Below are 27310 nucleotides of genomic sequence, written 5' to 3' on the forward strand. Positions count from 1 at the left end.
AATTCCTATTCAATGAAATAAATTTTCCGAAAGGCATCAAATCTACTTGAAATGATACGTGGCTATCAGCACCATTATTCAACACACATGCTCGACTGTGCGCAGACGCCTGTGGCGCAGCTCTTGGGTCCTGAGTCAGACGCAGTAGTTCCAAAAATCTCTCCTGATCGGCACTGTGCCGAAAATTTCGCTACACAACCCCTTTGTCTTGCTTGAGCTTCATGTAGACGCCGGTTTGCAGCCAGGAAGCGGACAGCAGCAACTTTCAACTAGATTTGTAGTACTCAAACAACTCAGTAAAACAGCATGCATCTTTTGCAGAACTGGAAAAACTCGACCGTGACAGGATTCGAACCTGCAATCTTCGGATCCGAAGTCCGACGCCTTATCCATTAGGCCACACGGTCACTGGCGCAATATGCTTCCCCACACACACCTCATTGTCGCCATTTGTACGCTTGCCGGAATGAATTTCCCATCTTTGACGCAATTCTCCATCTCCAATTTCAGTACTAAAAAGGCGACGCTACTTCTTGCTGTGTCCCATCGCAAGTTACATTCAAGCCCTTGTGACGCTGATCAAACAAGAGGTTGCAAATCAGCTTCAATTGCTTACTGCCATCTCAGTCGCTTGCAGAAGGTGCCTCACCCTATGTCATACAATGGCGAGTTGCCTCTATTACCAAAGCGGCGGCGGCGCCGACGACGACGACAACCGCGAGGGTCTCTACCAGGGGTAGAAAATACATCACAAGAACTAAGTATTCCACGTCGGCATTCTCCGGAGACTGCCAAAAGCAGCAGTTTCTGGTGCCTACTTTAATAGCACCATTCGCACTATTCATTTGCGAGAGCATTTCTTAAATACCGAACCCGTTCATAATTTTTTTATATCCTTGACCGCTTTTTTCGAAAGATCTACGTTAGAAGGGGCTGTTACAAAATTCTTTTGCCTCCTGTGAGGATCGAACTCACGACCTCTGGTTTACTAGACCAGCGCTCTGCCACTGAGCTAAGAAGGCGCCGCCTAGTGCGCATTTCGGGTACTTCAATCTTATGGACCAGTCAATCGGAGCCCTTCAGCTGGAAACGCACCGCATTAGCGACCATTATTTGTATTTAGTTAGCACAGCTGCTGCTTTCCTACACATCTCACACGATATCGATGTACGCCTAAAATTCCAAAACAACACTTTTATTTCATTTCAGAGCTACTTTCAGCTTCAAAAACCATTCCTCTGATATTCATACGAAGCTAGGCATCGTCGTAACCCGTTACGTTCATTACGCAAGGCTCACGAGAGGGGCGCAGGTTGCATCCGCGTAGACACAAAATTTTGCGCCGCCCAGCGTGGGGCTCGAACCCACGACCCTGAGATTAAGAGTCTCATGCTCTACCGACTGAGCTAGCCGGGCTCCACACAACGCGTCACGAGCCATACAGTATTTATGCGACCTGCGACCATCTATGGAAGATCCTTTTGACTACAGCTTATTTCCTGCTGCCACAAATGAGCTACAATTCCTATTCAATGAAATAAATTTTCCGAAAGGCATCAAATCTACTTGAAATGATACGTGGCTATCAGCACCATTATTCAACACACATGCTCGACTGTGCGCAGACGCCTGTGGCGCAGCTCTTGGGTCCTGAGTCAGACGCAGTAGTTCCAAAAATCTCTCCTGATCGGCACTGTGCCGAAAATTTCGCTACACAACCCCTTTGTCTTGCTTGAGCTTCATGTAGACGCCGGTTTGCAGCCAGGAAGCGGACAGCAGCAACTTTCAACTAGATTTGTAGTATTCAAACAACTCAGTAAAACAGCATGCATCTTTTGCAGAACTGGAAAAACTCGACCGTGACAGGATTCGAACCTGCAATCTTCGGATCCGAAGTCCGACGCCTTATCCATTAGGCCACACGGTCACTGGCGCAATATGCTTCCCCACACACACCTCATTGTCGCCATTTGTACGCTTGCCGGAATGAATTTCCCATCTTTGACGCAATTCTCCATCTTCAATTTCAGTACTAAAAAGGCGACGCTACTTCTTGCTGTGTCCCATCGCAAGTTACATTCAAGCCCTTGTGACGCTGATCAAACAAGAGGCTGCAAATCAGCTTCAATTGCTTACTGCCATCTCAGTCGCTTGCAGAAGGTGCCTCACCCTATGTCATACAATGGCGAGTTGCCTCTATTACCAAAGCGGCGGCGGCGCCGACGACGACGACAACCGCGAGGGTCTCTACCAGGGGTAGAAAATACATCACAAGAACTAAGTATTCCACGTCGGCATTCTCCGGAGACTGCCAAAAGCAGCAGTTTCTGGTGCCTACTTTAATAGCACCATTCGCACTATTCATTTGCGAGAGCATTTCTTAAATACCGAACCCGTTCATAATTTTTTTATATCCTTGACCGCTTTTTTCGAAAGATCTACGTTAGAAGGGGCTGTTACAAAATTCTTTTGCCTCCTGTGAGGATCGAACTCACGACCTCTGGTTTACTAGACCAGCGCTCTGCCACTGAGCTAAGAAGGCGCCGCCTAGTGCGCATTTCGGGTACTTCAATCTTATGGACCAGTCAATCGGAGCCCTTCAGCTGGAAACGCACCGCATTAGCGACCATTATTTGTATTTAGTTAGCACAGCTGCTGCTTTCCTACACATCTCACACGATATCGATGTACGCCTAAAATTCCAAAACAACACTTTTATTTCATTTCAGAGCTACTTTCAGCTTCAAAAACCATTCCTCTGATATTCATACGAAGCTAGGCATCGTCGTAACCCGTTACGTTCATTACGCAAGGCTCACGAGAGGGGCGCAGGTTGCATCCGCGTAGACACAAAATTTTGCGCCGCCCAGCGTGGGGCTCGAACCCACGACCCTGAGATTAAGAGTCTCATGCTCTACCGACTGAGCTAGCCGGGCTCCACACAACGCGTCACGAGCCATACAGTATTTATGCGACCTGCGACCATCTATGGAAGATCCTTTTGACTACAGCTTATTTCCTGCTGCCACAAATGAGCTACAATTCCTATTCAATGAAATAAATTTTCCGAAAGGCATCAAATCTACTTGAAATGATACGTGGCTATCAGCACCATTATTCAACACACATGCTCGACTGTGCGCAGACGCCTGTGGCGCAGCTCTTGGGTCCTGAGTCAGACGCAGTAGTTCCAAAAATCTCTCCTGATCGGCACTGTGCCGAAAATTTCGCTACACAACCCCTTTGTCTTGCTTGAGCTTCATGTAGACGCCGGTTTGCAGCCAGGAAGCGGACAGCAGCAACTTTCAACTAGATTTGTAGTATTCAAACAACTCAGTAAAACAGCATGCATCTTTTGCAGAACTGGAAAAACTCGACCGTGACAGGATTCGAACCTGCAATCTTCGGATCCGAAGTCCGACGCCTTATCCATTAGGCCACACGGTCACTGGCGCAATATGCTTCCCCACACACACCTCATTGTCGCCATTTGTACGCTTGCCGGAATGAATTTCCCATCTTTGACGCAATTCTCCATCTCCAATTTCAGTACTAAAAAGGCGACGCTACTTCTTGCTGTGTCCCATCGCAAGTTACATTCAAGCCCTTGTGACGCTGATCAAACAAGAGGTTGCAAATCAGCTTCAATTGCTTACTGCCATCTCAGTCGCTTGCAGAAGGTGCCTCACCCTATGTCATACAATGGCGAGTTGCCTCTATTACCAAAGCGGCGGCGGCGCCGACGACGACGACAACCGCGAGGGTCTCTACCAGGGGTAGAAAATACATCACAAGAACTAAGTATTCCACGTCGGCATTCTCTGGAGACTGCCAAAAGCAGCAGTTTCTGGTGCCTACTTTAATAGCACCATTCGCACTATTCATTTGCGAGAGCATTTCTTAAATACCGAACCCGTTCATAATTTTTTTATATCCTTGACCGCTTTTTTCGAAAGATCTACGTTAGAAGGGGCTGTTACAAAATTCTTTTGCCTCCTGTGAGGATCGAACTCACGACCTCTGGTTTACTAGACCAGCGCTCTGCCACTGACCTAAGAAGGCGCCGCCTAGTGCGCATTTCGGGTACTTCAATCTTATGGACCAGTCAATCGGAGCCCTTCAGCTGGAAACGCACCGCATTAGCGACCATTATTTGTATTTAGTTAGCACAGCTGCTGCTTTCCTACACATCTCACACGATATCGATGCACGCCTAAAATTCCAAAACAACACTTTTATTTCATTTCAGAGCTACTTTCAGCTTCAAAAACCATTCCTCTGATATTCATACGAAGCTAGGCATCGTCGTAACCCGTTACGTTCATTACGCAAGGCTCACGAGAGGGGCGCAGGTTGCATCCGCGTAGACACAAAATTTTGCGCCGCCCAGCGTGGGGCTCGAACCCACGACCCTGAGATTAAGAGTCTCATGCTCTACCGACTGAGCTAGCCGGGCTCCACACAACGCGTCACGAGCCATACAGTATTTATGCGACCTGCGACCATCTATGGAAGATCCTTTTGACTACAGCTTATTTCCTGCTGCCACAAATGAGCTACAATTCCTATTCAATGAAATAAATTTTCCGAAAGGCATCAAATCTACTTGAAATGATACGTGGCTATCAGCACCATTATTCAACACACATGCTCGACTGTGCGCAGACGCCTGTGGCGCAGCTCTTGGGTCCTGAGTCAGACGCAGTAGTTCCAAAAATCTCTCCTGATCGGCACTGTGCCGAAAATTTCGCTACACAACCCCTTTGTCTTGCTTGAGCTTCATGTAGACGCCGGTTTGCAGCCAGGAAGCGGACAGCAGCAACTTTCAACTAGATTTGTAGTATTCAAACAACTCAGTAAAACAGCATGCATCTTTTGCAGAACTGGAAAAACTCGACCGTGACAGGATTCGAACCTGCAATCTTCGGATCCGAAGTCCGACGCCTTATCCATTAGGCCACACGGTCACTGGCGCAATATGCTTCCCCACACACACCTCATTGTCGCCATTTGTACGCTTGCCGGAATGAATTTCCCATCTTTGACGCAATTCTCCATCTCCAATTTCAGTACTAAAAAGGCGACGCTACTTCTTGCTGTGTCCCATCGCAAGTTACATTCAAGCCCTTGTGACGCTGATCAAACAAGAGGTTGCAAATCAGCTTCAATTGCTTACTGCCATCTCAGTCGCTTGCAGAAGGTGCCTCACCCTATGTCATACAATGGCGAGTTGCCTCTATTACCAAAGCGGCGGCGGCGCCGACGACGACGACGACAACCGCGAGGGTCTCTACCAGGGGTAGAAAATACATCACAAGAACTAAGTATTCCACGTCGGCATTCTCCGGAGACTGCCAAAAGCAGCAGTTTCTGGTGCCTACTTTAATAGCACCATTCGCACTATTCATTTGCGAGAGCATTTCTTAAATACCGAACCCGTTCATAATTTTTTTATATCCTTGACCGCTTTTTTCGAAAGATCTACGTTAGAAGGGGCTGTTACAAAATTCTTTTGCCTCCTGTGAGGATCGAACTCACGACCTCTGGTTTACTAGACCAGCGCTCTGCCACTGAGCTAAGAAGGCGCCGCCTAGTGCGCATTTCGGGTACTTCAATCTTATGGACCAGTCAATCGGAGCCCTTCAGCTGGAAACGCACCGCATTAGCGACCATTATTTGTATTTAGTTAGCACAGCTGCTGCTTTCCTACACATCTCACACGATATCGATGTACGCCTAAAATTCCAAAACAACACTTTTATTTCATTTCAGAGCTACTTTCAGCTTCAAAAACCATTCCTCTGATATTCATACGAAGCTAGGCATCGTCGTAACCCGTTACGTTCATTACGCAAGGCTCACGAGAGGGGCGCAGGTTGCATCCGCGTAGACACAAAATTTTGCGCCGCCCAGCGTGGGGCTCGAACCCACGACCCTGAGATTAAGAGTCTCATGCTCTACCGACTGAGCTAGCCGGGCTCCACACAACGCGTCACGAGCCATACAGTATTTATGCGACCTGCGACCATCTATGGAAGATCCTTTTGACTACAGCTTATTTCCTGCTGCCACAAATGAGCTACAATTCCTATTCAATGAAATAAATTTTCCGAAAGGCATCAAATCTACTTGAAATGATACGTGGCTATCAGCACCATTATTCAACACACATGCTCGACTGTGCGCAGACGCCTGTGGCGCAGCTCTTGGGTCCTGAGTCAGACGCAGTAGTTCCAAAAATCTCTCCTGATCGGCACTGTGCCGAAAATTTCGCTACACAACCCCTTTGTCTTGCTTGAGCTTCATGTAGACGCCGGTTTGCAGCCAGGAAGCGGACAGCAGCAACTTTCAACTAGATTTGTAGTACTCAAACAACTCAGTAAAACAGCATGCATCTTTTGCAGAACTGGAAAAACTCGACCGTGACAGGATTCGAACCTGCAATCTTCGGATCCGAAGTCCGACGCCTTATCCATTAGGCCACACGGTCACTGGCGCAATATGCTTCCCCACACACACCTCATTGTCGCCATTTGTACGCTTGCCGGAATGAATTTCCCATCTTTGACGCAATTCTCCATCTCCAATTTCAGTACTAAAAAGGCGACGCTACTTCTTGCTGTGTCCCATCGCAAGTTACATTCAAGCCCTTGTGACGCTGATCAAACAAGAGGTTGCAAATCAGCTTCAATTGCTTACTGCCATCTAAGTCGCTTGCAGAAGGTGCCTCACCCTATGTCATACAATGGCGAGTTGCCTCTATTACCAAAGCGGCGGCGGCGCCGACGACGACGACAACCGCGAGGGTCTCTACCAGGGGTAGAAAATACATCACAAGAACTAAGTATTCCACGTCGGCATTCTCCGGAGACTGCCAAAAGCAGCAGTTTCTGGTGCCTACTTTAATAGCACCATTCGCACTATTCATTTGCGAGAGCATTTCTTAAATACCGAACCCGTTCATAATTTTTTTATATCCTTGACCGCTTTTTTCGAAAGATCTACGTTAGAAGGGGCTGTTACAAAATTCTTTTGCCTCCTGTGAGGATCGAACTCACGACCTCTGGTTTACTAGACCAGCGCTCTGCCACTGAGCTAAGAAGGCGCCGCCTAGTGCGCATTTCGGGTACTTCAATCTTATGGACCAGTCAATCGGAGCCCTTCAGCTGGAAACGCACCGCATTAGCGACCATTATTTGTATTTAGTTAGCACAGCTGCTGCTTTCCTACACATCTCACACGATATCGATGTACGCCTAAAATTCCAAAACAACACTTTTATTTCATTTCAGAGCTACTTTCAGCTTCAAAAACCATTCCTCTGATATTCATACGAAGCTAGGCATCGTCGTAACCCGTTACGTTCATTACGCAAGGCTCACGAGAGGGGCGCAGGTTGCATCCGCGTAGACACAAAATTTTGCGCCGCCCAGCGTGGGGCTCGAACCCACGACCCTGAGATTAAGAGTCTCATGCTCTACCGACTGAGCTAGCCGGGCTCCACACAACGCGTCACGAGCCATACAGTATTTATGCGACCTGCGACCATCTATGGAAGATCCTTTTGACTACAGCTTATTTCCTGCTGCCACAAATGAGCTACAATTCCTATTCAATGAAATAAATTTTCCGAAAGGCATCAAATCTACTTGAAATGATACGTGGCTATCAGCACCATTATTCAACACACATGCTCGACTGTGCGCAGACGCCTGTGGCGCAGCTCTTGGGTCCTGAGTCAGACGCAGTAGTTCCAAAAATCTCTCCTGATCGGCACTGTGCCGAAAATTTCGCTACACAACCCCTTTGTCTTGCTTGAGCTTCATGTAGACGCCGGTTTGCAGCCAGGAAGCGGACAGCAGCAACTTTCAACTAGATTTGTAGTATTCAAACAACTCAGTAAAACAGCATGCATCTTTTGCAGAACTGGAAAAACTCGACCGTGACAGGATTCGAACCTGCAATCTTCGGATCCGAAGTCCGACGCCTTATCCATTAGGCCACACGGTCACTGGCGCAATATGCTTCCCCACACACACCTCATTGTCGCCATTTGTACGCTTGCCGGAATGAATTTCCCATCTTTGACGCAATTCTCCATCTTCAATTTCAGTACTAAAAAGGCGACGCTACTTCTTGCTGTGTCCCATCGCAAGTTACATTCAAGCCCTTGTGACGCTGATCAAACAAGAGGCTGCAAATCAGCTTCAATTGCTTACTGCCATCTCAGTCGCTTGCAGAAGGTGCCTCACCCTATGTCATACAATGGCGAGTTGCCTCTATTACCAAAGCGGCGGCGGCGCCGACGACGACGACAACCGCGAGGGTCTCTACCAGGGGTAGAAAATACATCACAAGAACTAAGTATTCCACGTCGGCATTCTCCGGAGACTGCCAAAAGCAGCAGTTTCTGGTGCCTACTTTAATAGCACCATTCGCACTATTCATTTGCGAGAGCATTTCTTAAATACCGAACCCGTTCATAATTTTTTTATATCCTTGACCGCTTTTTTCGAAAGATCTACGTTAGAAGGGGCTGTTACAAAATTCTTTTGCCTCCTGTGAGGATCGAACTCACGACCTCTGGTTTACTAGACCAGCGCTCTGCCACTGAGCTAAGAAGGCGCCGCCTAGTGCGCATTTCGGGTACTTCAATCTTATGGACCAGTCAATCGGAGCCCTTCAGCTGGAAACGCACCGCATTAGCGACCATTATTTGTATTTAGTTAGCACAGCTGCTGCTTTCCTACACATCTCACACGATATCGATGTACGCCTAAAATTCCAAAACAACACTTTTATTTCATTTCAGAGCTACTTTCAGCTTCAAAAACCATTCCTCTGATATTCATACGAAGCTAGGCATCGTCGTAACCCGTTACGTTCATTACGCAAGGCTCACGAGAGGGGCGCAGGTTGCATCCGCGTAGACACAAAATTTTGCGCCGCCCAGCGTGGGGCTCGAACCCACGACCCTGAGATTAAGAGTCTCATGCTCTACCGACTGAGCTAGCCGGGCTCCACACAACGCGTCACGAGCCATACAGTATTTATGCGACCTGCGACCATCTATGGAAGATCCTTTTGACTACAGCTTATTTCCTGCTGCCACAAATGAGCTACAATTCCTATTCAATGAAATAAATTTTCCGAAAGGCATCAAATCTACTTGAAATGATACGTGGCTATCAGCACCATTATTCAACACACATGCTCGACTGTGCGCAGACGCCTGTGGCGCAGCTCTTGGGTCCTGAGTCAGACGCAGTAGTTCCAAAAATCTCTCCTGATCGGCACTGTGCCGAAAATTTCGCTACACAACCCCTTTGTCTTGCTTGAGCTTCATGTAGACGCCGGTTTGCAGCCAGGAAGCGGACAGCAGCAACTTTCAACTAGATTTGTAGTATTCAAACAACTCAGTAAAACAGCATGCATCTTTTGCAGAACTGGAAAAACTCGACCGTGACAGGATTCGAACCTGCAATCTTCGGATCCGAAGTCCGACGCCTTATCCATTAGGCCACACGGTCACTGGCGCAATATGCTTCCCCACACACACCTCATTGTCGCCATTTGTACGCTTGCCGGAATGAATTTCCCATCTTTGACGCAATTCTCCATCTCCAATTTCAGTACTAAAAAGGCGACGCTACTTCTTGCTGTGTCCCATCGCAAGTTACATTCAAGCCCTTGTGACGCTGATCAAACAAGAGGTTGCAAATCAGCTTCAATTGCTTACTGCCATCTCAGTCGCTTGCAGAAGGTGCCTCACCCTATGTCATACAATGGCGAGTTGCCTCTATTACCAAAGCGGCGGCGGCGCCGACGACGACGACAACCGCGAGGGTCTCTACCAGGGGTAGAAAATACATCACAAGAACTAAGTATTCCACGTCGGCATTCTCTGGAGACTGCCAAAAGCAGCAGTTTCTGGTGCCTACTTTAATAGCACCATTCGCACTATTCATTTGCGAGAGCATTTCTTAAATACCGAACCCGTTCATAATTTTTTTATATCCTTGACCACTTTTTTCGAAAGATCTACGTTAGAAGGGGCTGTTACAAAATTCTTTTGCCTCCTGTGAGGATCGAACTCACGACCTCTGGTTTACTAGACCAGCGCTCTGCCACTGAGCTAAGAAGGCGCCGCCTAGTGCGCATTTCGGGTACTTCAATCTTATGGACCAGTCAATCGGAGCCCTTCAGCTGGAAACGCACCGCATTAGCGACCATTATTTGTATTTAGTTAGCACAGCTGCTGCTTTCCTACACATCTCACACGATATCGATGCACGCCTAAAATTCCAAAACAACACTTTTATTTCATTTCAGAGCTACTTTCAGCTTCAAAAACCATTCCTCTGATATTCATACGAAGCTAGGCATCGTCGTAACCCGTTACGTTCATTACGCAAGGCTCACGAGAGGGGCGCAGGTTGCATCCGCGTAGACACAAAATTTTGCGCCGCCCAGCGTGGGGCTCGAACCCACGACCCTGAGATTAAGAGTCTCATGCTCTACCGACTGAGCTAGCCGGGCTCCACACAACGCGTCACGAGCCATACAGTATTTATGCGACCTGCGACCATCTATGGAAGATCCTTTTGACTACAGCTTATTTCCTGCTGCCACAAATGAGCTACAATTCCTATTCAATGAAATAAATTTTCCGAAAGGCATCAAATCTACTTGAAATGATACGTGGCTATCAGCACCATTATTCAACACACATGCTCGACTGTGCGCAGACGCCTGTGGCGCAGCTCTTGGGTCCTGAGTCAGACGCAGTAGTTCCAAAAATCTCTCCTGATCGGCACTGTGCCGAAAATTTCGCTACACAACCCATTTGTCTTGCTTGAGCTTCATGTAGACGCCGGTTTGCAGCCAGGAAGCGGACAGCAGCAACTTTCAACTAGATTTGTAGTATTCAAACAACTCAGTAAAACAGCATGCATCTTTTGCAGAACTGGAAAAACTCGACCGTGACAGGATTCGAACCTGCAATCTTCGGATCCGAAGTCCGACGCCTTATCCATTAGGCCACACGGTCACTGGCGCAATATGCTTCCCCACACACACCTCATTGTCGCCATTTGTACGCCTGCCGGAATGAATTTCCCATCTTTGACGCAATTCTCCATCTCCAATTTCAGTACTAAAAAGGCGACGCTACTTCTTGCTGTGTCCCATCGCAAGTTACATTCAAGCCCTTGTGACGCTGATCAAACAAGAGGTTGCAAATCAGCTTCAATTGCTTACTGCCATCTCAGTCGCTTGCAGAAGGTGCCTCACCCTATGTCATACAATGGCGAGTTGCCTCTATTACCAAAGCGGCGGCGGCGCCGACGACGACGACGACAACCGCGAGGGTCTCTACCAGGGGTAGAAAATACATCACAAGAACTAAGTATTCCACGTCGGCATTCTCCGGAGACTGCCAAAAGCAGCAGTTTCTGGTGCCTACTTTAATAGCACCATTCGCACTATTCATTTGCGAGAGCATTTCTTAAATACCGAACCCGTTCATAATTTTTTTATATCCTTGACCGCTTTTTTCGAAAGATCTACGTTAGAAGGGGCTGTTACAAAATTCTTTTGCCTCCTGTGAGGATCGAACTCACGACCTCTGGTTTACTAGACCAGCGCTCTGCCACTGAGCTAAGAAGGCGCCGCCTAGTGCGCATTTCGGGTACTTCAATCTTATGGACCAGTCAATCGGAGCCCTTCAGCTGGAAACGCACCGCATTAGCGACCATTATTTGTATTTAGTTAGCACAGCTGCTGCTTTCCTACACATCTCACACGATATCGATGTACGCCTAAAATTCCAAAACAACACTTTTATTTCATTTCAGAGCTACTTTCAGCTTCAAAAACCATTCCTCTGATATTCATACGAAGCTAGGCATCGTCGTAACCCGTTACGTTCATTACGCAAGGCTCACGAGAGGGGCGCAGGTTGCATCCGCGTAGACACAAAATTTTGCGCCGCCCAGCGTGGGGCTCGAACCCACGACCCTGAGATTAAGAGTCTCATGCTCTACCGACTGAGCTAGCCGGGCTCCACACAACGCGTCACGAGCCATACAGTATTTATGCGACCTGCGACCATCTATGGAAGATCCTTTTGACTACAGCTTATTTCCTGCTGCCACAAATGAGCTACAATTCCTATTCAATGAAATAAATTTTCCGAAAGGCATCAAATCTACTTGAAATGATACGTGGCTATCAGCACCATTATTCAACACACATGCTCGACTGTGCGCAGACGCCTGTGGCGCAGCTCTTGGGTCCTGAGTCAGACGCAGTAGTTCCAAAAATCTCTCCTGATCGGCACTGTGCCGAAAATTTCGCTACACAACCCCTTTGTCTTGCTTGAGCTTCATGTAGACGCCGGTTTGCAGCCAGGAAGCGGACAGCAGCAACTTTCAACTAGATTTGTAGTATTCAAACAACTCAGTAAAACAGCATGCATCTTTTGCAGAACTGGAAAAACTCGACCGTGACAGGATTCGAACCTGCAATCTTCGGATCCGAAGTCCGACGCCTTATCCATTAGGCCACACGGTCACTGGCGCAATATGCTTCCCCACACACACCTCATTGTCGCCATTTGTACGCTTGCCGGAATGAATTTCCCATCTTTGACGCAATTCTCCATCTCCAATTTCAGTACTAAAAAGGCGACGCTACTTCTTGCTGTGTCCCATCGCAAGTTACATTCAAGCCCTTGTGACGCTGATCAAACAAGAGGTTGCAAATCAGCTTCAATTGCTTACTGCCATCTCAGTCGCTTGCAGAAGGTGCCTCACCCTATGTCATACAATGGCGAGTTGCCTCTATTACCAAAGCGGCGGCGGCGCCGACGACGACGACAACCGCGAGGGTCTCTACCAGGGGTAGAAAATACATCACAAGAACTAAGTATTCCACGTTGGCATTCTCCGGAGACTGCCAAAAGCAGCAGTTTCTGGTGCCTACTTTAATAGCACCATTCGCACTATTCATTTGCGAGAGCATTTCTTAAATACCGAACCCGTTCATAATTTTTTTATATCCTTGACCGCTTTTTTCGAAAGATCTACGTTAGAAGGGGCTGTTACAAAATTCTTTTGCCTCCTGTGAGGATCGAACTCACGACCTCTGGTTTACTAGACCAGCGCTCTGCCACTTCTTTTTTTTTTTTTTTTTTTTTTTTTTTTTTTTTTTTTTTTTTTTTTTTTTTTTCTATTGCTATTTAGGGCCTCCCTTCTCCCCTTACAGCCCTCCTTGCGCTCTCCATGAATGCCGTCCTTGGCGAGCTTCATCAGCTATAGTCAAAAGAAATCAAAGTCTCCAGATTCACTGGCGTCGTACAACAGTACACAAAAGAATACTGGTTCTTCCGGATTACAAGGAGTTCATTGCCTCGTCTTCTTTGTAATATAAGTGCAACTAAAAATAGAAATCTCTCTCAAAACCAAGGGAAAAAAAAAAAAATGTCTCTTCCCGCAAAAAACAAATAATGAGGAATAAGAAAGAAAAGAAAACTTCAGGTTCTTCAAGCGCCATAGGTGAAACGATAACGAAAATAGTATTCAGTGTTCGCTTGTACTTGGGAACTTCACCGTGGAAATGTTAACAGTAATCGTGGATTGACTTTAGAATCACCCAATTCCCTGTTTCTCAAACAGTATTTTTAACATGTTTCCAAAATCCCTTTTAATGTGCGGGAACTGGTTTCTTCGCCAATATGCCGTTTCCATATAAGCAGTAAAGGCAGTAATATTGTCTTCTCCGTGGTTAGTGATGACGTAAGTGACAAAATGACCCAGCATCCACATAACAGTATTGTTTTTCGTTTTGGGGTAAAACCGTGTATCAGGCCACAGGAGGATATCAGTTGTATAAAGACTTTCAGTGCTACGTGTGAGCAGCGCCAATCGTTTCCGCACCCAATGCCAGTTGAACTGATGTCCACAGCAAGTAAACCTGTGCCTCAGAGTGTCTACCAATCCACATTTGAGGCAGTTGTCAGTAGCACTTAAGCCAATGCGGTTGAGTTTTTCGTTGGTTGGAACAAGATTGTGGACAACTTTATACCAGGCGGAAATCACATCGGAGGAATGAATTTTTAGAGTAATATTGGTCCACACTGCCGTCCAGACGAGTCTTGGGTAGTGCATTTCAATTGTAGTTGGAGCTTCGTACTTCTGCCACTGAGCAAGTAAGAACACTGTCGTGAGACAAGGACTTGTGAAAACACTGTCACCTAAGTAACTAATTTCGAGGTAATAAACACCGACATGTTGCAATTGAAAGTTGAGTTTACCGATGTCAATTGGCGGTTTCATACATTTAGGGCGAACAATGCGAAACAGCTTCGATGTGATAGTATGGGGCATCGTGGTAATTATCACAGTTGTTCGTTTTATATAGAGTGCTGTCGCCTTTCGACGGATATCATTGAGTTGCAGGCCCCCAGCTTGCACTGACTTAGACAGTGTGGTATAGGTTAACTTAAAAATATAACCGAGCCACACAAACCTGCTGGACAAACGCATGATCTTATGGGCTTGCATTTTGGGAAGAGGGAACACCTGAGCGACATAATAAGCTTTACAGAGTATGTATGTATTCAAAATCCTGATCTTCTGGAGGATATTTGTCGATCGCCAGGTGTTTTCCACTATAGCTCCCTGTATGCGATTGGCAGTAAGTTTCCAGTTTTTAGCTGCCATACGTAAGGGACACCTATCGATGATGATACCCAGAGCAACATGTTGTTCGACGATCTGCGCCCACGGTATAGCAAGAGATTCGAAGCCCCGTAAGCGTAGAACCTTACATTTACCCTCACTGAGTTTCGCCCCAGAAGCAGTGCTGTAAGTATCAATCTCAGCCCGCAATTGGGCCACTTCAGACTCATGACGTAGGATAACAGCAACATCATCGGCGTAAGCCCTCACAGTAAGATTGCTCCCTAAGACAGAAAGGCCAGTTAATGTGATACACAATCTCTTCAGAAATGGCTCGAGCGACAAAACAAAGAGCGACATCGACAACGGACTGCCTTGCGGTACACCGCGTCGTATGCTAACAGCTTGTGTCAGCTGACCGTTAACTGTGATCCTAGCAGTAATGCCGGTTATCATATTCCGAATGACTGCCACAGCTCGTTCTTCGAGTCCAATTCGTTGCAGGATGCGTTCTAAATAGTGATGACTAACGCGGTCAAAAGCTTTGCAAAAGTCAAGAAAAAGGAAAGCACATTTGATGTTGGTTACAGCCGCTACTGAAATAACGTCTCTGTACTCTGCAACCGGAGTCATAATGGATCTCCCTGGAAGGCAAGACTGATGTGAATAAATAACTTTCCCAAGGATGGGGGCCATTCTGCTATTAATCGCTCGGGCAATCGTTTTATAATCAAAGTTCAATAATGTGACTGGACGGAGATTATCAACTCGCTTGTGACCAGTTCTCTTCGGGACTAAAACAATTCTACCCACTTTCAAGTCGGCAGGAAGAGGACCACCACTCATGACTTCATTAACAATTTCAGTAAAAGTACCACCAAGGACATTCCAGAATTTGGTATAAAATTCCTTGGGCAAACCATCAGGACCAGGCGATTTAAAGGAAGGCGACTTGGAGATCAAGGCTAAAACTTCCTCGGGAGTGAAATCCGATAAAAAGTCGACATTGTCAGCAGGACTAATCGCCCTATCAAAAACATTGACCACTGCACTGACAGCAGGTTCATTGACAATCTCACTGGAATACAGTCGTTGGAAATGTTGGTGAATTTCACTAATAATGGCCCCTTGAGTAGAGAGTAATTCCCCATTATCTCTTTCCAAAACATCAATGAAAGCCCGGCGGCGGCGTGATAAATGCTTGAATAAATGGTACATAGATGTCATTTCGTCGGCTAAAACAGATTTAGGTTTGGATTTAACTTTCAGACCTTCCAATTGTTGACGCTTCAAGCTGACAAGTTTAGCCTTGACACGTTGAATTGATGGAAAGTTAGTGTTGGTCGCAGTGGATGAATCATACAATTGTCGCAACACAGTGTAGTAAAACTCAAAGGTCTTCTTGCAGGCGCGTGCTTTCTGAGCACTATAATAAATGAGACTTTTTCGAAGCTTTGGTTTGGCAACAGTGGTCCACCACATCGCTTTAGTCGGATAAAAAGTGATGGAACGCAAACAAGTTTCCCACACATGTCTGATAACGTCAAATAATTCAGCGTCCGCCAGATGCGATATGTTTAACATCCACGGGGAACGAAATAATTTGGTAGGCTGTCGATTTAAGTGAATTGTTGCCGCAACAGCGCAATGGTCGGTAAAACTAGCCGGGATTACGTCAACCGCCAGGAGTCGGTCACTGATACAGTCCGATAGATAAATTCTATCCAGACGGCTGCATGAAGTAACGGTGAAAAAAGTGAATTTAACTAAAGTAGGATACTGCAGTTCCCAAACATCTTTCAGCTTAATATTCTTAACTAGCTCGTGCAGTTCTTTACAGTAGTTAAAATTAGGGGACTGATCGTTTTTACGTAGAACACAGTTAAAGTCACCTCCTATTATCAGGTTTTGAGGACTTCCCCGCAACAGATACGTAACATCCTCCTTATAAAAACGTGACCGTTCGAATTTGTTGCTGATGCCTGACGGGGCATATAAGTTAACAAGGGTGACATCAAAAATTTTACAGCCCACTCCTCGACCGGAATCTAAAAACTCGATCTCCCCAACTGGAATACCTTCCCGTATTAAAAGTGCGGTACCTGTACTTTCCTCAGGAGCAACGTTTGATATGGTTTTAAAACCAGAGATGAAGAGATTCAAAACAGTAACTTCCTGTAACAACACAATATCAGCGTCAGATTCGTATAGAAACTGCTGTAGGGCCGCAATTTTGAGATCAGATCGAATCTTATTTATGTTCAGGGAGACGAATTTGTACGCTTGTGCCATTAGTACAGTGAGGTACGGAAAGGGTCACTAAACAACACTGGTCGCATTACAAGGGCATAGAAACTTCGGAATGGTCTGCATTGTCGGGAGGATCACGAACAGTCACTTGGGTGTCGTTGGGTTTGTTTTTCTTCCGTACTGCGTTGACGTTGGGTTGAACTTTGGTCCTACTACGTGCTCTGCTAGGGAACACATCGGCAGACGGAGGCGTGGGAGGTTCCTGAGTGACTTCGCAGTCCATAACGGGATGGGACGCCTCAGCCATCTGATCTGCAGAAAGAACTGACTCAGAAGGTGGACAAGTTTGTTTGTTGTCACTAGCACGAACTGCGTGTTTGTTTGTAGACGGACTTTGACTTCCTTCAGTTTGTACACAAATACCGCCTTCCTCGTTATGCTTATCGGGAGCACGCGCTTGTTGTGATTCGTCCTGTGGTGACGTCGCGACTTCAGGCGGCGGGCTCGGCTGTTGTGATGCCAAAGCTGCCTGTACGTCACTCGGAATGACGTCAATAGCCGCAACGTCGACAGCTGCGTGCGACGGTTCAGAAAAACGTGAGTTAGTAACCGTAACCGGCATCTCTTTCGGGACGTCATGTTCTAATTCCTGGAGATCTTCGTCCGGACTATCATCATCACACGTTCGTCGCCGTTTGTGGCTCAGCAGCTGCACGTCAGATTTGGAAGCAGGCGGATCTGTAACCGGTTTTGAAGGAAAGGGTGGAAAGTCGGCAACAGGCAAACCAGGCTCTGGGGGCAATATTTCACTATCACTAGGGCGTTCGATGTCCGTGATTGGTGCCTCCCTAACAAGATCGGCCAATGTCAATTTTCTACGCTGTTCCAAAGTACTTTTGAGAACAAAGACACGTTTAGGGCAGTTCGTACGCAAGTGGCCAGTTTCGTTACAAATAAAGCATGTGCCTGGTTGCCCACTGTAGGTGACATGCACTTTATACCCACAAACAATAAGATGGGAGGGGATATCTTGCTTGACGTGCATTTCGACTGACCGGACGCCACTAAAACACTGTAACCGATGTTGGCTAGACCAACGTTCGTTACGGATTTGCTTGACCTCCCCATACTTCGTCAAAATCTCACGTAAATAACAGTTTTCAACTTCCGGCGGCAGGTTGTACACACGGACATTTTTATATTCTACATCAGCATTGGATATGAGAACAGTACTCACCGAGGCGTCACGATGACGGAACTCAGCTCTGCTACCATGTTTTAACAGAATCCTCTCCAGTAACACAGGGTTTAACAACTTGACGAAGAAACAGTAGAGATCTGTGTCGTAATAGGCAGTATGAACCTGGTCAGACGTAATACCAATGACATCCACTATGAAATCGTGAACTTCCATGGAACTCGGTTGAACATGACGTGTAGACTTGTCAAATTCGAAACACAGAGTACATTTCCTTGGGAACAACCTGGACGACATATCCACTTATTAAACGGCCGAGACCGCTAACACAGAACGACACAAAACACTAAAAGCGAAGTGAAGTGACGGATGCACAAGACAGCAAATCTAGCAAACAACGTAAACAACGAAAGTAGTCACGGCTTGCACACGCTATTGCGGAGCGAAGGCACAACACGTGCGACCTGCACGGCGTCGCAAGCGGAACGCCACTGAGCTAAGAAGGCGCCGCCTAGTGCGCATTTCGGGTACTTCAATCTTATGGACCAGTCAATCGGAGCCCTTCAGCTGGAAACGCACCGCATTAGCGACCATTATTTGTATTTAGTTAGCACAGCTGCTGCTTTCCTACACATCTCACACGATATCGATGTACGCCTAAAATTCCAAAACAACACTTTTATTTCATTTCAGAGCTACTTTCAGCTTCAAAAACCATTCCTCTGATATTCATACGAAGCTAGGCATCGTCGTAACCCGTTACGTTCATTACGCAAGGCTCACGAGAGGGGCGCAGGTTGCATCCGCGTAGACACAAAATTTTGCGCCGCCCAGCGTGGGGCTCGAACCCACGACCCTGAGATTAAGAGTCTCATGCTCTACCGACTGAGCTAGCCGGGCTCCACACAACGCGTCACGAGCCATACAGTATTTATGCGACCTGCGACCATCTATGGAAGATCCTTTTGACTACAGCTTATTTCCTGCTGCCACAAATGAGCTACAATTCCTATTCAATGAAATAAATTTTCCGAAAGGCATCAAATCTACTTGAAATGATACGTGGCTATCAGCACCATTATTCAACACACATGCTCGACTGTGCGCAGACGCCTGTGGCGCAGCTCTTGGGTCCTGAGTCAGACGCAGTAGTTCCAAAAATCTCTCCTGATCGGCACTGTGCCGAAAATTTCGCTACACAACCCCTTTGTCTTGCTTGAGCTTCATGTAGACGCCGGTTTGCAGCCAGGAAGCGGACAGCAGCAACTTTCAACTAGATTTGTAGTACTCAAACAACTCAGTAAAACAGCATGCATCTTTTGCAGAACTGGAAAAACTCGACCGTGACAGGATTCGAACCTGCAATCTTCGGATCCGAAGTCCGACGCCTTATCCATTAGGCCACACGGTCACTGGCGCAATATGCTTCCCCACACACACCTCATTGTCGCCATTTGTACGCTTGCCGGAATGAATTTCCCATCTTTGACGCAATTCTCCATCTCCAATTTCAGTACTAAAAAGGCGACGCTACTTCTTGCTGTGTCCCATCGCAAGTTACATTCAAGCCCTTGTGACGCTGATCAAACAAGAGGTTGCAAATCAGCTTCAATTGCTTACTGCCATCTCAGTCGCTTGCAGAAGGTGCCTCACCCTATGTCATACAATGGCGAGTTGCCTCTATTACCAAAGCGGCGGCGGCGCCGACGACGACGACAACCGCGAGGGTCTCTACCAGGGGTAGAAAATACATCACAAGAACTAAGTATTCCACGTCGGCATTCTCCGGAGACTGCCAAAAGCAGCAGTTTCTGGTGCCTACTTTAATAGCACCATTCGCACTATTCATTTGCGAGAGCATTTCTTAAATACCGAACCCGTTCATAATTTTTTTATATCCTTGACCGCTTTTTTCGAAAGATCTACGTTAGAAGGGGCTGTTACAAAATTCTTTTGCCTCCTGTGAGGATCGAACTCACGACCTCTGGTTTACTAGACCAGCGCTCTGCCACTGAGCTAAGAAGGCGCCGCCTAGTGCGCATTTCGGGTACTTCAATCTTATGGACCAGTCAATCGGAGCCCTTCAGCTGGAAACGCACCGCATTAGCGACCATTATTTGTATTTAGTTAGCACAGCTGCTGCTTTCCTACACATCTCACACGATATCGATGTACGCCTAAAATTCCAAAACAACACTTTTATTTCATTTCAGAGCTACTTTCAGCTTCAAAAACCATTCCTCTGATATTCATACGAAGCTAGGCATCGTCGTAACCCGTTACGTTCATTACGCAAGGCTCACGAGAGGGGCGCAGGTTGCATCCGCGTAGACACAAAATTTTGCGCCGCCCAGCGTGGGGCTCGAACCCATGACCCTGAGATTAAGAGTCTCATGCTCTACCGACTGAGCTAGCCGGGCTCCACACAACGCGTCACGAGCCATACAGTATTTATGCGACCTGCGACCATCTATGGAAGATCCTTTTGACTACAGCTTATTTCCTGCTGCCACAAATGAGCTACAATTCCTATTCAATGAAATAAATTTTCCGAAAGGCATCAAATCTACTTGAAATGATACGTGGCTATCAGCACCATTATTCAACACACATGCTCGACTGTGCGCAGACGCCTGTGGCGCAGCTCTTGGGTCCTGAGTCAGACGCAGTAGTTCCAAAAATCTCTCCTGATCGGCACTGTGCCGAAAATTTCGCTACACAACCCCTTTGTCTTGCTTGAGCTTCATGTAGACGCCGGTTTGCAGCCAGGAAGCGGACAGCAGCAACTTTCAACTAGATTTGTAGTACTCAAACAACTCAGTAAAACAGCATGCATCTTTTGCAGAACTGGAAAAACTCGACCGTGACAGGATTCGAACCTGCAATCTTCGGATCCGAAGTCCGACGCCTTATCCATTAGGCCACACGGTCACTGGCGCAATATGCTTCCCCACACACACCTCATTGTCGCCATTTGTACGCTTGCCGGAATGAATTTCCCATCTTTGACGCAATTCTCCATCTCCAATTTCAGTACTAAAAAGGCGACGCTACTTCTTGCTGTGTCCCATCGCAAGTTACATTCAAGCCCTTGTGACGCTGATCAAACAAGAGGTTGCAAATCAGCTTCAATTGCTTACTGCCATCTCAGTCGCTTGCAGAAGGTGCCTCACCCTATGTCATACAATGGCGAGTTGCCTCTATTACCAAAGCGGCGGCGGCGCCGACGACGACGACAACCGCGAGGGTCTCTACCAGGGGTAGAAAATACATCACAAGAACTAAGTATTCCACGTCGGCATTCTCCGGAGACTGCCAAAAGCAGCAGTTTCTGGTGCCTACTTTAATAGCACCATTCGCACTATTCATTTGCGAGAGCATTTCTTAAATACCGAACCCGTTCATAATTTTTTTATATCCTTGACCGCTTTTTTCGAAAGATCTACGTTAGAAGGGGCTGTTACAAAATTCTTTTGCCTCCTGTGAGGATCGAACTCACGACCTCTGGTTTACTAGACCAGCGCTCTGCCACTGAGCTAAGAAGGCGCCGCCTAGTGCGCATTTCGGGTACTTCAATCTTATGGACCAGTCAATCGGAGCCCTTCAGCTGGAAACGCACCGCATTAGCGACCATTATTTGTATTTAGTTAGCACAGCTGCTGCTTTCCTACACATCTCACACGATATCGATGTACGCCTAAAATTCCAAAACAACACTTTTATTTCATTTCAGAGCTACTTTCAGCTTCAAAAACCATTCCTCTGATATTCATACGAAGCTAGGCATCGTCGTAACCCGTTACGTTCATTACGCAAGGCTCACGAGAGGGGCGCAGGTTGCATCCGCGTAGACACAAAATTTTGCGCCGCCCAGCGTGGGGCTCGAACCCACGACCCTGAGATTAAGAGTCTCATGCTCTACCGACTGAGCTAGCCGGGCTCCACACAACGCGTCACGAGCCATACAGTATTTATGCGACCTGCGACCATCTATGGAAGATCCTTTTGACTACAGCTTATTTCCTGCTGCCACAAATGAGCTACAATTCCTATTCAATGAAATAAATTTTCCGAAAGGCATCAAATCTACTTGAAATGATACGTGGCTATCAGCACCATTATTCAACACACATGCTCGACTGTGCGCAGACGCCTGTGGCGCAGCTCTTGGGTCCTGAGTCAGACGCAGTAGTTCCAAAAATCTCTCCTGATCGGCACTGTGCCGAAAATTTCGCTACACAACCCCTTTGTCTTGCTTGAGCTTCATGTAGACGCCGGTTTGCAGCCAGGAAGCGGACAGCAGCAACTTTCAACTAGATTTGTAGTATTCAAACAAATCAGTAAAACAGCATGCATCTTTTGCAGAACTGGAAAAACTCGACCGTGACAGGATTCGAACCTGCAATCTTCGGATCCGAAGTCCGACGCCTTATCCATTAGGCCACACGGTCACTGGCGCAATATGCTTCCCCACACACACCTCATTGTCGCCATTTGTACGCTTGCCGGAATGAATTTCCCATCTTTGACGCAATTCTCCATCTCCAATTTCAGTACTAAAAAGGCGACGCTACTTCTTGCTGTGTCCCATCGCAAGTTACATTCAAGCCCTTGTGACGCTGATCAAACAAGAGGTTGCAAATCAGCTTCAATTGCTTACTGCCATCTCAGTCGCTTGCAGAAGGTGCCTCACCCTATGTCATACAATGGCGAGTTGCCTCTATTACCAAAGCGGCGGCGGCGCCGACGACGACGACAACCGCGAGGGTCTCTACCAGGGGTAGAAAATACATCACAAGAACTAAGTATTCCACGTCGGCATTCTCCGGAGACTGCCAAAAGCAGCAGTTTCTGGTGCCTACTTTAATAGCACCATTCGCACTATTCATTTGCGAGAGCATTTCTTAAATACCGAACCCGTTCATAATTTTTTTATATCCTTGACCGCTTTTTTCGAAAGATCTACGTTAGAAGGGGCTGTTACAAAATTCTTTTGCCTCCTGTGAGGATCGAACTCACGACCTCTGGTTTACTAGACCAGCGCTCTGCCACTGAGCTAAGAAGGCGCCGCCTAGTGCGCATTTCGGGTACTTCAATCTTATGGACCAGTCAATCGGAGCCCTTCAGCTGGAAACGCACCGCATTAGCGACCATTATTTGTATTTAGTTAGCACAGCTGCTGCTTTCCTACACATCTCACACGATATCGATGTACGCCTAAAATTCCAAAACAACACTTTTATTTCATTTCAGAGCTACTTTCAGCTTCAAAAACCATTCCTCTGATATTCATACGAAGCTAGGCATCGTCGTAACCCGTTACGTTCATTACGCAAGGCTCACGAGAGGGGCGCAGGTTGCATCCGCGTAGACACAAAATTTTGCGCCGCCCAGCGTGGGGCTCGAACCCACGACCCTGAGATTAAGAGTCTCATGCTCTACCGACTGAGCTAGCCGGGCTCCACACAACGCGTCACGAGCCATACAGTATTTATGCGACCTGCGACCATCTATGGAAGATCCTTTTGACTACAGCTTATTTCCTGCTGCCACAAATGAGCTACAATTCCTATTCAATGAAATAAATTTTCCGAAAGGCATCAAATCTACTTGAAATGATACGTGGCTATCAGCACCATTATTCAACACACATGCTCGACTGTGCGCAGACGCCTGTGGCGCAGCTCTTGGGTCCTGAGTCAGACGCAGTAGTTCCAAAAATCTCTCCTGATCGGCACTGTGCCGAAAATTTCGCTACACAACCCCTTTGTCTTGCTTGAGCTTCATGTAGACGCCGGTTTGCAGCCAGGAAGCGGACAGCAGCAACTTTCAACTAGATTTGTAGTATTCAAACAACTCAGTAAAACAGCATGCATCTTTTGCAGAACTGGAAAAACTCGACCGTGACAGGATTCGAACCTGCAATCTTCGGATCCGAAGTCCGACGCCTTATCCATTAGGCCACACGGTCGCTGGCGCAATATGCTTCCCCACACACACCTCATTGTCGCCATTTGTACGCTTGCCGGAATGAATTTCCCATCTTTGACGCAATTCTCCATCTCCAATTTCAGTACTAAAAAGGCGACGCTACTTCTTGCTGTGTCCCATCGCAAGTTACATTCAAGCCCTTGTGACGCTGATCAAACAAGAGGTTGCAAATCAGCTTCAATTGCTTACTGCCATCTCAGTCGCTTGCAGAAGGTGCCTCACCCTATGTCATACAATGGCGAGTTGCCTCTATTACCAAAGCGGCGGCGGCGCCGACGACGACGACAACCGCGAGGGTCTCTACCAGGGGTAGAAAATACATCACAAGAACTAAGTATTCCACGTCGGCATTCTCCGGAGACTGCCAAAAGCAGCAGTTTCTGGTGCCTACTTTAATAGCACCATTCGCACTATTCATTTGCGAGAGCATTTCTTAAATACCGAACCCGTTCATAATTTTTTTATATCCTTGACCGCTTTTTTCGAAAGATCTACGTTAGAAAGGGCTGTTACAAAATTCTTTTGCCTCCTGTGAGGATCGAACTCACGACCTCTGGTTTACTAGACCAGCGCTCTGCCACTGAGCTAAGAAGGCGCCGCCTAGTGCGCATTTCGGGTACTTCAATCTTATGGACCAGTCAATCGGAGCCCTTCAGCTGGAAACGCACCGCATTAGCGACCATTATTTGTATTTAGTTAGCACAGCTGCTGCTTTCCTACACATCTCACACGATATCGATGTACGCCTAAAATTCCAAAACAACACTTTTATTTCATTTCAGAGCTACTTTCAGCTTCAAAAACCATTCCTCTGATATTCATACGAAGCTAGGCATCGTCGTAACCCGTTACGTTCATTACGCAAGGCTCACGAGAGGGGCGCAGGTTGCATCCGCGTAGACACAAAATTTTGCGCCGCCCAGCGTGGGGCTCGAACCCACGACCCTGAGATTAAGAGTCTCCTGCTCTACCGACTGAGCTAGCCGGGCTCCACACAACGCGTCACGAGCCATACAGTATTTATGCGACCTGCGACCATCTATGGAAGATCCTTTTGACTACAGCTTATTTCCTGCTGCCACAAATGAGCTACAATTCCTATTCAATGAAATGAATTTTCCGAAAGGCATCAAATCTACTTGAAATGATACGTGGCTATCAGCACCATTATTCAACACACATGCTCGACTGTGCGCAGACGCCTGTGGCGCAGCTCTTGGGTCCTGAGTCAGACGCAGTAGTTCCAAAAATCTCTCCTGATCGGCACTGTGCCGAAAATTTCGCTACACAACCCCTTTGTCTTGCTTGAGCTTCATGTAGACGCCGGTTTGCAGCCAGGAAGCGGACAGCAGCAACTTTCAACTAGATTTGTAGTACTCAAACAACTCAGTAAAACAGCATGCGTCTTTTGCAGAACTGGAAAAACTCGACCGTGACAGGATTCGAACCTGCAATCTTCGGATCCGAAGTCCGACGCCTTATCCATTAGGCCACACGGTCACTGGCGCAATATGCTTCCCCACACACACCTCATTGTCGCCATTTGTACGCTTGCCGGAATGAATTTCCCATCTTTGACGCAATTCTCCATCTCCAATTTCAGTACTAAAAAGGCGACGCTACTTCTTGCTGTGTCCCATCGCAAGTTACATTCAAGCCCTTGTGACGCTGATCAAACAAGAGGTTGCAAATCAGCTTCAATTGCTTACTACCATCTCAGTCGCTTGCAGAAGGTGCCTCACCCTATGTCATACAATGGCGAGTTGCCTCTATTACCAAAGCGGCGGCGGCGCCGACGACGACGACAACCGCGAGGGTCTCTACCAGGGGTAGAAAATACATCACAAGAACTAAGTATTCCACGTCGGCATTCTCCGGAGACTGCCAAAAGCAGCAGTTTCTGGTGCCTACTTTAACAGCACCATTCGCACTATTCATTTGCGAGAGCATTTCTTAAATACCGAACCCGTTCATAATTTTTTTATATCCTTGACCGCTTTTTTCGAAAGATCTACGTTAGAAGGGGCTGTTACAAAATTCTTTTGCCTCCTGTGAGGATCGAACTCACGACCTCTGGTTTACTAGACCAGCGCTCTGCCACTGAGCTAAGAAGGCGCCGCCTAGTGCGCATTTCGGGTACTTCAATCTTATGGACCAGTCAATCGGAGCCCTTCAGCTGGAAACGCACCGCATTAGCGACCATTATTTGTATTTAGTTAGCACAGCTGCTGCTTTCCTACACATCTCACACGATATCGATGTACGCCTAAAATTCCAAAACAACACTTTTATTTCATTTCAGAGCTACTTTCAGCTTCAAAAACCATTCCTCTGATATTCATACGAAGCTAGGCATCGTCGTAACCCGTTACGTTCATTACGCAAGGCTCACGAGAGGGGCGCAGGTTGCATCCGCGTAGACACAAAATTTTGCGCCGCCCAGCGTGGGGCTCGAACCCACGACCCTGAGATTAAGAGTCTCATGCTCTACCGACTGAGCTAGCCGGGCTCCACACAACGCGTCACGAGCCATACAGTATTTATGCGACCTGCGACCATCTATGGAAGATCCTTTTGACTACAGCTTATTTCCTGCTGCCACAAATGAGCTACAATTCCTATTCAATGAAATAAATTTTCCGAAAGGCATCAAATCTACTTGAAATGATACGTGGCTATCAGCACCATTATTCAACACACATGCTCGACTGTGCGCAGACGCCTGTGGCGCAGCTCTTGGGTCCTGAGTCAGACGCAGTAGTTCCAAAAATCTCTCCTGATCGGCACTGTGCCGAAAATTTCGCTACACAACCCCTTTGTCTTGCTTGAGCTTCATGTAGACGCCGGTTTGCAGCCAGGAAGCGGACAGCAGCAACTTTCAACTAGATTTGTAGTATTCAAACAAATCAGTAAAACAGCATGCATCTTTTGCAGAACTGGAAAAACTCGACCGTGACAGGATTCGAACCTGCAATCTTCGGATCCGAAGTCCGACGCCTTATCCATTAGGCCACACGGTCACTGGCGCAATATGCTTCCCCACACACACCTCATTGTCGCCATTTGTACGCTTGCCGGAATGAATTTCCCATCTTTGACGCAATTCTCCATCTCCAATTTCAGTACTAAAAAGGCGACGCTACTTCTTGCTGTGTCCCATCGCAAGTTACATTCAAGCCCTTGTGACGCT

At 47.0% G+C, this 27310-nt stretch overlaps 42 non-coding genes across 42 annotated transcripts; all 42 read right to left on the minus strand.

Annotated features, from left to right (window-relative positions):
- Nucleotides 1-334: 334 nt before the first annotated feature.
- Trnar-ucg lies at nucleotides 335-407 on the minus strand. Its single transcript has one exon. It is a non-coding gene; the product is annotated as a tRNA-Arg (tRNA).
- A 543-nt stretch (nucleotides 408-950) lies between these two features.
- Trnat-agu lies at nucleotides 951-1022 on the minus strand. The gene has a single exon. It is a non-coding gene; the product is annotated as a tRNA-Thr (tRNA).
- A 321-nt stretch (nucleotides 1023-1343) lies between these two features.
- Trnak-cuu lies at nucleotides 1344-1416 on the minus strand. The gene has a single exon. It is a non-coding gene; the product is annotated as a tRNA-Lys (tRNA).
- A 438-nt stretch (nucleotides 1417-1854) lies between these two features.
- On the minus strand, nucleotides 1855-1927 carry Trnar-ucg. Its single transcript has one exon. It is a non-coding gene; the product is annotated as a tRNA-Arg (tRNA).
- Nucleotides 1928-2470: 543 nt separating this feature from the next.
- On the minus strand, nucleotides 2471-2542 carry Trnat-agu. Its single transcript has one exon. It is a non-coding gene; the product is annotated as a tRNA-Thr (tRNA).
- Nucleotides 2543-2863: 321 nt separating this feature from the next.
- On the minus strand, nucleotides 2864-2936 carry Trnak-cuu. Its single transcript has one exon. It is a non-coding gene; the product is annotated as a tRNA-Lys (tRNA).
- Nucleotides 2937-3374: 438 nt separating this feature from the next.
- Nucleotides 3375-3447, minus strand: Trnar-ucg. Its single transcript has one exon. It is a non-coding gene; the product is annotated as a tRNA-Arg (tRNA).
- Nucleotides 3448-3990: 543 nt separating this feature from the next.
- Trnat-agu lies at nucleotides 3991-4062 on the minus strand. The gene has a single exon. It is a non-coding gene; the product is annotated as a tRNA-Thr (tRNA).
- Nucleotides 4063-4383: 321 nt separating this feature from the next.
- Nucleotides 4384-4456, minus strand: Trnak-cuu. Its single transcript has one exon. It is a non-coding gene; the product is annotated as a tRNA-Lys (tRNA).
- A 438-nt stretch (nucleotides 4457-4894) lies between these two features.
- Trnar-ucg lies at nucleotides 4895-4967 on the minus strand. Its single transcript has one exon. It is a non-coding gene; the product is annotated as a tRNA-Arg (tRNA).
- A 546-nt stretch (nucleotides 4968-5513) lies between these two features.
- Trnat-agu lies at nucleotides 5514-5585 on the minus strand. The gene has a single exon. It is a non-coding gene; the product is annotated as a tRNA-Thr (tRNA).
- A 321-nt stretch (nucleotides 5586-5906) lies between these two features.
- Trnak-cuu lies at nucleotides 5907-5979 on the minus strand. Its single transcript has one exon. It is a non-coding gene; the product is annotated as a tRNA-Lys (tRNA).
- A 438-nt stretch (nucleotides 5980-6417) lies between these two features.
- Nucleotides 6418-6490, minus strand: Trnar-ucg. Its single transcript has one exon. It is a non-coding gene; the product is annotated as a tRNA-Arg (tRNA).
- Nucleotides 6491-7033: 543 nt separating this feature from the next.
- Nucleotides 7034-7105, minus strand: Trnat-agu. The gene has a single exon. It is a non-coding gene; the product is annotated as a tRNA-Thr (tRNA).
- Nucleotides 7106-7426: 321 nt separating this feature from the next.
- On the minus strand, nucleotides 7427-7499 carry Trnak-cuu. Its single transcript has one exon. It is a non-coding gene; the product is annotated as a tRNA-Lys (tRNA).
- A 438-nt stretch (nucleotides 7500-7937) lies between these two features.
- On the minus strand, nucleotides 7938-8010 carry Trnar-ucg. Its single transcript has one exon. It is a non-coding gene; the product is annotated as a tRNA-Arg (tRNA).
- A 543-nt stretch (nucleotides 8011-8553) lies between these two features.
- Nucleotides 8554-8625, minus strand: Trnat-agu. The gene has a single exon. It is a non-coding gene; the product is annotated as a tRNA-Thr (tRNA).
- A 321-nt stretch (nucleotides 8626-8946) lies between these two features.
- Trnak-cuu lies at nucleotides 8947-9019 on the minus strand. The gene has a single exon. It is a non-coding gene; the product is annotated as a tRNA-Lys (tRNA).
- Nucleotides 9020-9457: 438 nt separating this feature from the next.
- Nucleotides 9458-9530, minus strand: Trnar-ucg. The gene has a single exon. It is a non-coding gene; the product is annotated as a tRNA-Arg (tRNA).
- A 543-nt stretch (nucleotides 9531-10073) lies between these two features.
- Trnat-agu lies at nucleotides 10074-10145 on the minus strand. The gene has a single exon. It is a non-coding gene; the product is annotated as a tRNA-Thr (tRNA).
- A 321-nt stretch (nucleotides 10146-10466) lies between these two features.
- Nucleotides 10467-10539, minus strand: Trnak-cuu. The gene has a single exon. It is a non-coding gene; the product is annotated as a tRNA-Lys (tRNA).
- Nucleotides 10540-10977: 438 nt separating this feature from the next.
- Trnar-ucg lies at nucleotides 10978-11050 on the minus strand. The gene has a single exon. It is a non-coding gene; the product is annotated as a tRNA-Arg (tRNA).
- Nucleotides 11051-11596: 546 nt separating this feature from the next.
- On the minus strand, nucleotides 11597-11668 carry Trnat-agu. The gene has a single exon. It is a non-coding gene; the product is annotated as a tRNA-Thr (tRNA).
- A 321-nt stretch (nucleotides 11669-11989) lies between these two features.
- Nucleotides 11990-12062, minus strand: Trnak-cuu. Its single transcript has one exon. It is a non-coding gene; the product is annotated as a tRNA-Lys (tRNA).
- A 438-nt stretch (nucleotides 12063-12500) lies between these two features.
- Trnar-ucg lies at nucleotides 12501-12573 on the minus strand. The gene has a single exon. It is a non-coding gene; the product is annotated as a tRNA-Arg (tRNA).
- Nucleotides 12574-18956: 6383 nt separating this feature from the next.
- Trnak-cuu lies at nucleotides 18957-19029 on the minus strand. The gene has a single exon. It is a non-coding gene; the product is annotated as a tRNA-Lys (tRNA).
- A 438-nt stretch (nucleotides 19030-19467) lies between these two features.
- On the minus strand, nucleotides 19468-19540 carry Trnar-ucg. The gene has a single exon. It is a non-coding gene; the product is annotated as a tRNA-Arg (tRNA).
- A 543-nt stretch (nucleotides 19541-20083) lies between these two features.
- Nucleotides 20084-20155, minus strand: Trnat-agu. The gene has a single exon. It is a non-coding gene; the product is annotated as a tRNA-Thr (tRNA).
- Nucleotides 20156-20476: 321 nt separating this feature from the next.
- Trnak-cuu lies at nucleotides 20477-20549 on the minus strand. Its single transcript has one exon. It is a non-coding gene; the product is annotated as a tRNA-Lys (tRNA).
- Nucleotides 20550-20987: 438 nt separating this feature from the next.
- Trnar-ucg lies at nucleotides 20988-21060 on the minus strand. The gene has a single exon. It is a non-coding gene; the product is annotated as a tRNA-Arg (tRNA).
- A 543-nt stretch (nucleotides 21061-21603) lies between these two features.
- Nucleotides 21604-21675, minus strand: Trnat-agu. Its single transcript has one exon. It is a non-coding gene; the product is annotated as a tRNA-Thr (tRNA).
- A 321-nt stretch (nucleotides 21676-21996) lies between these two features.
- Trnak-cuu lies at nucleotides 21997-22069 on the minus strand. The gene has a single exon. It is a non-coding gene; the product is annotated as a tRNA-Lys (tRNA).
- Nucleotides 22070-22507: 438 nt separating this feature from the next.
- On the minus strand, nucleotides 22508-22580 carry Trnar-ucg. The gene has a single exon. It is a non-coding gene; the product is annotated as a tRNA-Arg (tRNA).
- A 543-nt stretch (nucleotides 22581-23123) lies between these two features.
- On the minus strand, nucleotides 23124-23195 carry Trnat-agu. Its single transcript has one exon. It is a non-coding gene; the product is annotated as a tRNA-Thr (tRNA).
- A 321-nt stretch (nucleotides 23196-23516) lies between these two features.
- On the minus strand, nucleotides 23517-23589 carry Trnak-cuu. The gene has a single exon. It is a non-coding gene; the product is annotated as a tRNA-Lys (tRNA).
- A 438-nt stretch (nucleotides 23590-24027) lies between these two features.
- On the minus strand, nucleotides 24028-24100 carry Trnar-ucg. Its single transcript has one exon. It is a non-coding gene; the product is annotated as a tRNA-Arg (tRNA).
- A 543-nt stretch (nucleotides 24101-24643) lies between these two features.
- Trnat-agu lies at nucleotides 24644-24715 on the minus strand. The gene has a single exon. It is a non-coding gene; the product is annotated as a tRNA-Thr (tRNA).
- Nucleotides 24716-25036: 321 nt separating this feature from the next.
- On the minus strand, nucleotides 25037-25109 carry Trnak-cuu. Its single transcript has one exon. It is a non-coding gene; the product is annotated as a tRNA-Lys (tRNA).
- Nucleotides 25110-25547: 438 nt separating this feature from the next.
- On the minus strand, nucleotides 25548-25620 carry Trnar-ucg. Its single transcript has one exon. It is a non-coding gene; the product is annotated as a tRNA-Arg (tRNA).
- Nucleotides 25621-26163: 543 nt separating this feature from the next.
- On the minus strand, nucleotides 26164-26235 carry Trnat-agu. Its single transcript has one exon. It is a non-coding gene; the product is annotated as a tRNA-Thr (tRNA).
- Nucleotides 26236-26556: 321 nt separating this feature from the next.
- On the minus strand, nucleotides 26557-26629 carry Trnak-cuu. The gene has a single exon. It is a non-coding gene; the product is annotated as a tRNA-Lys (tRNA).
- Nucleotides 26630-27067: 438 nt separating this feature from the next.
- On the minus strand, nucleotides 27068-27140 carry Trnar-ucg. Its single transcript has one exon. It is a non-coding gene; the product is annotated as a tRNA-Arg (tRNA).
- Nucleotides 27141-27310: the final 170 nt, after the last annotated feature.

This window comes from Schistocerca piceifrons, unplaced genomic scaffold (assembly GCF_021461385.2).
Source record: "Schistocerca piceifrons isolate TAMUIC-IGC-003096 unplaced genomic scaffold, iqSchPice1.1 HiC_scaffold_1772, whole genome shotgun sequence".
NCBI classification, from domain to species: domain Eukaryota; kingdom Metazoa; phylum Arthropoda; class Insecta; order Orthoptera; family Acrididae; genus Schistocerca; species Schistocerca piceifrons.